The sequence below is a fragment of the Arachis ipaensis genome, chromosome B02, assembly GCF_000816755.2.
Source record: "Arachis ipaensis cultivar K30076 chromosome B02, Araip1.1, whole genome shotgun sequence".
NCBI classification, from domain to species: Eukaryota; Viridiplantae; Streptophyta; class Magnoliopsida; order Fabales; family Fabaceae; genus Arachis; species Arachis ipaensis.
The window spans coordinates 77258933-77267212 of record NC_029786.2 but is presented as its reverse complement, the minus strand read 5'-3'; the positions used below and the strand labels follow the sequence as shown (position 1 = coordinate 77267212).

General features: G+C 36.1%; 1 long non-coding RNA gene across 2 annotated transcripts; it reads left to right on the top strand.

Moving 5' to 3' along the window:
• On the top strand, nucleotides 2819-7242 carry LOC110268896. 2 transcript variants are annotated; one of them, XR_002357637.1, is made up of 5 exons: nucleotides 2819-3436; nucleotides 3804-3864; nucleotides 3973-4244; nucleotides 6565-6698; nucleotides 7026-7242. It is a non-coding gene; the product is annotated as an uncharacterized LOC110268896 (long non-coding RNA). The 2 variants fall into 2 exon arrangements; XR_002357635.1 differs by lacking the exon at nucleotides 6565-6698.

Genomic DNA, 8280 nt, shown 5'->3' with positions numbered 1-8280 from the left:
CTTTCACGTGGAGAGGTCTTTCTTGGAGTTGAACGCCAGTTTGTAACCTGTTTCTGGCGTTTAACTCCACTTTGCAACCTGTTTCTGGCGTTTGACTCCAGAATGCAGCATGGAACTGGCGTTCAATGCCAGTTTGCGTCATCCAAACTCGGGCAAAGTATGGACTATTATATATTTCTAGAAATCCCTGGATGTCTACTTTCCAACGCAATTGAGAGCGCTCCATTTGGAGTTCTGTAGCTCCAGAAAATCCACTTTGAGTGCAGGGAGGTCGGAATCCAACAACATCTGCAGTCCTTCTTCAACCTCTGAATCTGATTTTTGCTCAAGTCCCTCAATTTCAGCCAGAAAATACCTAAAATCACAGAAAAACACACAAACTCATAGTAAAGTCCAAAAATGTGATTTTTATTTAAAAGCTAATAAAAATATACTAAAAACTAACTAAATCATACTAAAAACTATGTAAAAATAATGCCAAAAAGCGTATAAATTATCCGCTCATCAACACCCTACCATGGTAACATCTTTCTTATCCTTTCTCTTTGTTTATAGTCCTAGTTTATTGCATTTTGCTTCTTTTGGTTAGCTTAGGAGTAGTTTAATTGTGAGTTTAGTAGGTCAAGTTTAGTATGGATCATGATTTTGTGATGTTTTGAATGTTTTGGGGTTGAATTTTGGTTGAGCTAAGGCTTGGTGCCCAAGAATTTGAAGAAAATTTTTTGGAGAAAACAGGGCATGTGCGTGCGCACACGCCTGTGCGCACGCACACAACAAAATTTCACCTTCTGTGTGCACGCATGCACTTGTGCGTATGCACACAAGTCTTTATGCCCCCTGTTCGCAACGCCAGCACAGCGTGTGCGTGGGCGTTCCCCTGTTTTCATGCACCTTGTGCATGCGCACCACCGTGTGCGTATGCATACACACCCCCTTATTCGCACCCTTTGTGCGAGCCTACAGTTCTGTGTACGCGCACACGTCCATACACTCCCTCTATTGGCAGCATTGGCATAGCCTGTGCACCTGAACCCCTTTCCTTTTCGCTCTTGTGCGTGTGCACGGACCTGTGTGTGCATGCACACATGATCCATTTGCAAAAAAAAAAAGAAGTCTTCTGTGCGTATGCACACTTCTATATCCCCATTCTGTTCGGACCACTCACACACCTTGTGCGAGCGCACACCCCCCTGTTCCACCTTGTGTGCGTACGCACACGCCCTTGTGCGTTCGCACAAGTGCTATTTTGGGCAAATTTTGTTTGCACTTTTCCTTAACCCTTTACACACTTCCGCCCCTTCCAACCCTCTCTTCCCTCTCTTTTGCCCTATTTTCTACTTATTCTTGTTACTTTTCATTGCATCTCATTTTTGTTTTAGTAATTATATTAGTTTTTGTTTAATTGTTTGAGATTAAATAAGTTGCAAGTGTTTGCCTGTTGTTTGATTGGGTTGCTTGTTGACTGAATTTCATCAATGCACTTATACCTTACCTTAAATTACTATCACCCAATTGGATTTGCACATTTATATTTTGTTGCATATTAGGTGAAACTTTTATGAGTGCACATGGAATTTAATGAATTGAATTGAATTGCTTGTTCATCAAGGTTTTTAAGTCAATATAATCACATCACGAGGTATTTGCTCCTTGTTAATGCTTTGCATTTGTTTGAGTTGACTTGACTTGATTCTTATCAAGACTTGTCACTTTTTGTAACAAGCACCTTATACATGTGATTATTTGATTATTCCTAGGATGAATAACTATTTTTTCTTCATCATTGAATTGGTTATTGTTTGTTGTACTATTTTATATCAATCTTGCACTTTCACTTGCACACCTTCAATATCCAATAATTCCTACATTCAATTCACTATTGTTGCAATTGCCTAAGCTTGCTTGTGTTTAATTGATGCTCATCTCTTAGTTGCATCTTAGGCTATTTAATTGAGGAACTCATTATTACTTTTGATTGTGTGGATGCCATTTTAACCGGCTGTTGTGTGTATTCTAACCGCGCGCATAATTGGAATACACACATGGCTCATCTTTCTATCATACCACACCACTATGTAAAATTCCTCAATTAGATGCTTATTTACTCCCTCCTTTACCTTTTTGTGCTACTTGCCCTATGATTTCTAATTATACTTTATTCCTTCTTTTTGAGGATGAGACACACTACAACAAATATGGTCTTTAGCAACGCCAAATTTTGCAACGCCTTAAAACCGTTCTCTTAGATAGGTTTAGACAACGGTTTTTTAAAGTGTTACTGTTGAATTCAGTTTTTCATCAATTTCTAGCAACAAATTAAAACCGTTCTCTTTGACTATTTTAAAGAACGGTTTTATAACCGTTACTATGATTTGGCTTTAAGCAACGGTTTTTTATTGTTGTTTAAAAAATTGTACAAAAGAAACGCATTAAAACCGTTGTCGAAATGCTACACTTTAAAACCGTTCCATTAGATGGTCTTAGACAACGGTTTTTACAGTGTTGTTGTTGAAGTTCATTTTTTCATTATGCTATAGTAACAAAATAAAACCGTTCTCTTTGACTATTTTAAAGAACGGTTTTACAACCATTACAACAATTATTTATGAAACAATCATTTTCTAATATTATTTAAATAATTATACAAATTAAACAATACTAATAAAAATAATTTCAAATAATTATATAAATTGAAACTATTTTTTCTATAAATACTGAGTTTATAAAATACTCAAAAACTATTGTTATAAATAAATAACAAATATTATTTTAAAAAAATAAAATTAAAATAAATTTATTATAAATATTATATTGAAGAGAAGCCACGCCAACCCCGCAACGCCACTGCGTCGTCGCCTCCGTTGAGCGGTCGCCATCATCGTGCGAGAAAGGAGAAGGAGCCGTCGAGGGGTCGCTGAGCCGCTGCAGTCACCGTCGCGTGCGTTTTTGTCACAGAAGCTTCCATTTCCGTCACTTTCATGTTGCGGAAAGAAAGAACTACGCATGAGCCAGGGGCCAGGGAAAGGGAACCACTGCCGTTGCATCCTGGCTATGCCGCCGTTCAATCCCATCGCCATCCATAAAGTCGCAAGGAGCATTTGTCGTTGTTGATTGATGGTGCCAGCCTCGTTATCGCGTCTGTAAGGAGAAAAGGTCACGTGGAGAATGGAGAGCCGCTGCGTGCCGCCGTTGTTTCACTGTGGCCATGGAGAGGAACATGAATGGAAAAGGAAACAGGGAAGCTGCTACTTGGGATTTGAGGAAAACGGCTCTGTTCTGCCTCGCCTCTAGGTTCTGCAAGTTGCCAGAGTCCTCAGCCGTCGGGAACCAGCACTGGAGCTGCCCAGAATCACTACTGCTGCTCTCATGGGAGTTGGTATTGGAACCACTGATGGAGCTGCTGTGTTTAGTGATTTTCACGAGTTGTGACATCGAGGTAGGGAATATTTTATTAAATTAAATATTTGAAACTTTGAATGCCTGAAAAGTTTACTGGATTGTTACGAATAGTTGAATGCTTCATATGTAATGGATTTTGGTTGTAGATTAAATGTGTGACTGGTTGTGCCTCTTCTTGATTTTACGATAGTAAGGTAGAACATGTTGATATGTGTATGCTGTAGTCTGCAAGAGTGTGTTGAGAAGATACACGTCTAATGTTGTTCTGATTTTGATTTGGAAACTGGTTCTCGGAAAATGAAAAATTCCTATAGCTGTTTAGATGCTCTCTTTACTAACTTTGTTTCTTATATTTTGATTCACAGTTTAAGATAGCCCTTTTTTCTACGTTTCATTTTCTTCAGGATTGAAATTGTAGATAAATGCTTCTGCCATGACACAATGGAACAGATTGTTGATTCTTTGGTGAGCAGTGAGCTTTACATCTTCCATTGAATTTAAGTACCTCCAGCACAACTTTATCTTAGAATTTCATTTATTCTGCTGCTAAAATGTCTTTGGTGTTGCTCTTAGTTGTAGTCTCTTATCTCGCAAGTCACCAGGAAGCCCCAAATCGCCACTCACCATCGTCGCACCATCATCATCGCTGCATTCTTCCCGGCGTCGCTGCTTCTCTCCTCTCTGAGGCTTCACCGCTTCTCCACGGCGTCCTTGCTTCTCCCCTGTTCTGTTTCTAACTCACTGCTTCTGCTTCACTGTCTTGGCTGATTGTGGATTGTGCTTCGCTACTGCTGCTTTGCTGCTGCTACTTCGCTGCATTGGCCGTTTGTGGGTTGTCATCTGTGGTAAGTGGTCTTCTTCTCTGATTTCTGTTGCTTAGTTAGGGATTGATTGGCTGTTGGGTATTTTTTTTGGCTGTGGAAAGTGGTGATGTTTGTGAACATGAGCAAGATGAGTGTTGAATGTTGACTGAGTTTCTGTTCTGGTTTGAATTTGGACTGCGTACTTGTGAAATGAACCTGAGGCTTAGGTTAGTCTGTTATTTAAGGTAGCAAAACTTTTATTTTGGTCATGGGTTCTGTTCTGAAACTTCATCAGAACTAAATTTTATATAAAAGACCTTCAATTGTTTTTGATTTTTTCTTAGGGATATGAAGTTAGCAAAACTCATCATGAATGCCTAATCTTCTGCCACATTTAGCATTCCCTGTAGCAAATTTATTTCCATCTAAAACTATAATATATCAGTATCTGTATATGAAGATTATAAGATTAGATAGAAATATAGCAGGAGCTAATTCCACTTTATTTTTATTTAGACCACAAGGAGAAATAAAATTAATTATATGTATGTGCTGCCTAAATTACCCAACATATGCTAAAGAGTAACTGAATGTTTCAATGAATCCTCTAGAAGAATGGTTATCTAAATAACAATAATAACAACAACAAGAAGCACAATTTTAAAACAGTGTTTAGTTCTACAATAACAATTATGATAGATTAGGCAACAAGTCTAAAGTGTTAACATAAAGAAAATAATATCAATGACGTGGCATGCATTCAATCAAAAGATCAACAATTTAATTCAAAACACAGCAAAGAATTTTGTCAACCATGTCATTAGTGAGAATTAATAATCCATTTTACTTTGCATTTAATAAAAAGGTTATCAGTGCTGGCACCAGCAACCACAAACACTTTCTTGATTACTATGTTGATTAACACTAACCCTGACTAATGGATTCAGCTAAAAAATGTTCTAAAAATATTGAATAAAAGAGTTAAGATATTTTTTAATTATTTCATTGCATCGACTATTTTGTGCATTGTTCAAAAACTGTTTTGAGGCTTTATTTGGCTAATTAGATAGAAAGAGAAATTTGTATTTGGCCGTTTGTGCATTGTTCAAATTTGTATTGTTCAAAAACTGTTTGTGCATTGTTCATTAATTTGAGTTCTAGTTAGCAAAATTCATCATTGTACTAATTGTTTTAGATTTTTTCTTGGGGATAGAGTGTAGTAGAAGAAACATATGATGATGCTGTCTATTTGAAGATGAACACGTTTTGTTAGTGCATTGTGTTCTGAATTTCTGTGTTGCTAAACTTGATTGATTTCCTTACATTATATTTCTGTGTGGTTTCAATAGTATTATTCTACCTAGAAAAAGAAAATAGGGATTTAAAAGGATGTGGCAATATGCATGATAACATGTAGTAAAGGACTAAAGGGATTTTTCTTTCTGTTTTTTTTAGTGCTTAAAAGGGGGATTTAGTAATAGTTTCCTTCTTTCTATTGTGCTTAACTGCTTATCCATTTTTCTAAAAACTGGTTTTAAAAGTGAATTTTTTGTTAAAAAATCTGGTTATGAATTACTTATATTTTTATTCTTTGTTGCTATTTTAGTTTGTCTCTTTAAAACCAGAAAAAGAGATAATAGTGAAGAAAATTTACTGATTAATTGATTGCCTAAGCTTCTTTGCATAGTTTGTTAGATACAAATTGTTAGTCTCATGATTAGTTGAGATGTTCTCTTTTGAATATGTGTGCAGTGGTTGACTTCTAGAAATTCTTTAGATGCAATAAGCTCTTGATTGAAAAAAATCATTTATAGTTAGTCTAAAACATATGTCCATGTCTTTTATTTTAGTTGACATAGTGCTGTTTTATCCTTGTTAATGGCTGATTTCATGCCTTATTTTGATTGAGCAATGATGATGATGGCCTTATTATGCTAATTTTTATATTGCTGCTGATTGCCATTTTCGCTTGCTGCCGTTTGATTTTAGTGCTGATTAGTGCTGATTTGATTCTAGTGAGTTCATATAGGTTGATTTTGCTGTTTGTTTAAATTCAGAAATGTCCTATTTACTGCCAGAATGCTGCCGAAATTTCTAAAAATTTGTGTTAATTGAATTCCAATTTGTGAATTGAATTTGGTAATTTGTTACTTTAGTTTTGTTTCATGACCAAATTCAACTCAATAGGTTACTTTAATTTGTTCTTTTTTTTTCAATTAAATATCTTATAAATTAAATCAATAAGAGGGATGGTATATAATTAGTATCTTTGTATAGAGACAATAGTGAAGAAAACACCTTCTTTCCGTTTCTCCTCTTTTCTTCTTCTTCCATTTTTGCCCTCCCCTGTCTTCGGAAACAGAACAAAAACGCCACTGTTCCCCTGTTTCTGCGCTTATCCTCCACCGTGCGCCACCAGTAGCCGCCTCTGGGTCGACACTGCTCTGCCTCCATTCTCCCTCCTCTTGCCATTTTCTGTTTCTGCTTCTTCTGCAGGTTCTCAATTTATTTCCCTGTTTACATTTTCTTAGTTTAATTAGTTTGTTCAGTTTTTGTTAAATTAGTCAGTTTAGTTATGCATGCTTAGTGGATTATAGGTGGTTAGGAAGTTATATCTGATTTGTAGTGGATTTAGGTTGAACTTTTTGGTTGCTGCTGTTGCCTGGAATGAACGGTTTCAAATTGTAGAGTGCTGTTTTATCCTTGTTAATGGCTGATTTCATGTCTTGTTTTGGTTGAGCAATGATGATGATGGCCTTATTATGCTAATTTTAGTAGATATTATTAGTAGTTTTATATTTGATTTTTTTTCTTTTTTTACAGGAAAACTATGTTGAAGGGGAAATCGAACTTCATTAAGGTCAAACTTTTAAGAGCAAATGTTACAGAGTAAAAGTCATGAACTTGTGGATCGGACATGATGATAAATCTATTTGCTACTTAGCTAGTTCAACTCTTCTTTGTTATATTTTTTGCAACATTAGATGATATAGTTCGAGGTTGTCATGATAGTATATATATTGTGGTATTTTGAATGTGATTGTAGATCTTACAACAATTTTTATAAGTCAAATTTGATGGAAAATGTTCAATTATTTTTCTTTAGTGACTTTATTCAAATAGTTTAGATTATTTATTGACTCTAAATAATTAAAAAAAATGAAATTAATTTAATTCACGAGAAAACTACTATTGGAAATAAAAAAATCATATATTACAAAAAACCGTTGTCAAAAGTTACAAAGGACAACAGTGTTAAAACCGTTGCAAAAAAATGACATCAATGGTAACGTTTTTAAACCGTTGTCTTAGACAACTATAAAATGGCAACGGTTCAAAAACCGTTACCAAAAAACGGTACCAACGGTAATGCTTTAAAACCGTTGCTATTGTGGATAACAAAACTACCACAGTTTAAAACCGTTGCCTATTCATGTATGGTTTTAAACCGTTGTATCATGAAAAAGAACGGTTTAAAACCGTTGCATTTCGAGTAATGGTTTGAAACCGTTGTTTAAAATTTTGTTTCAAAACCGTTGCCTATACCAATAACTTTGGCAACGGTTTTTTGGTTACCGTTGCCTTAGGTAAAAAACCGTTGCCTTTGAGCATTGGCAACGGCCGCATATACCACAGGTCAAAAACCGTTGCCAAAGCGTTGCCTAAAGTTTAGGGAACGGTTTTTCAATCTATGGCAACGGTTTTTGACCGTTGCGAAAAGCCTTGTTTGTTGTAGTGACATAAAGGCAAGAAGCCGGGAGAGGAGAAGGAAACCGAGGATGGAGATGCCGAGAATACATTGGACTTGGTGGTTTCCACACAACCCAAGTCCCCGCATCCGCCAACCGAAGGTGGAGGAACTTAGAGACATTCTTCCCGGATTGTGTTTGTGCACGGAGGACCGTGCAACGCTTAAGTATGGGGGAGGATTCACCACTTTTGGGGCGTAAACTTTCTTTTTCGAACACTTTACACTCTATTTTTTTTGTTTTCTTTTTCTATGTTTATTGCAGATATTTGAGTGCTTTTGACTGTTGCATTTTATTTTTTCTTTTGGTATATATATCTTAGTTTATTT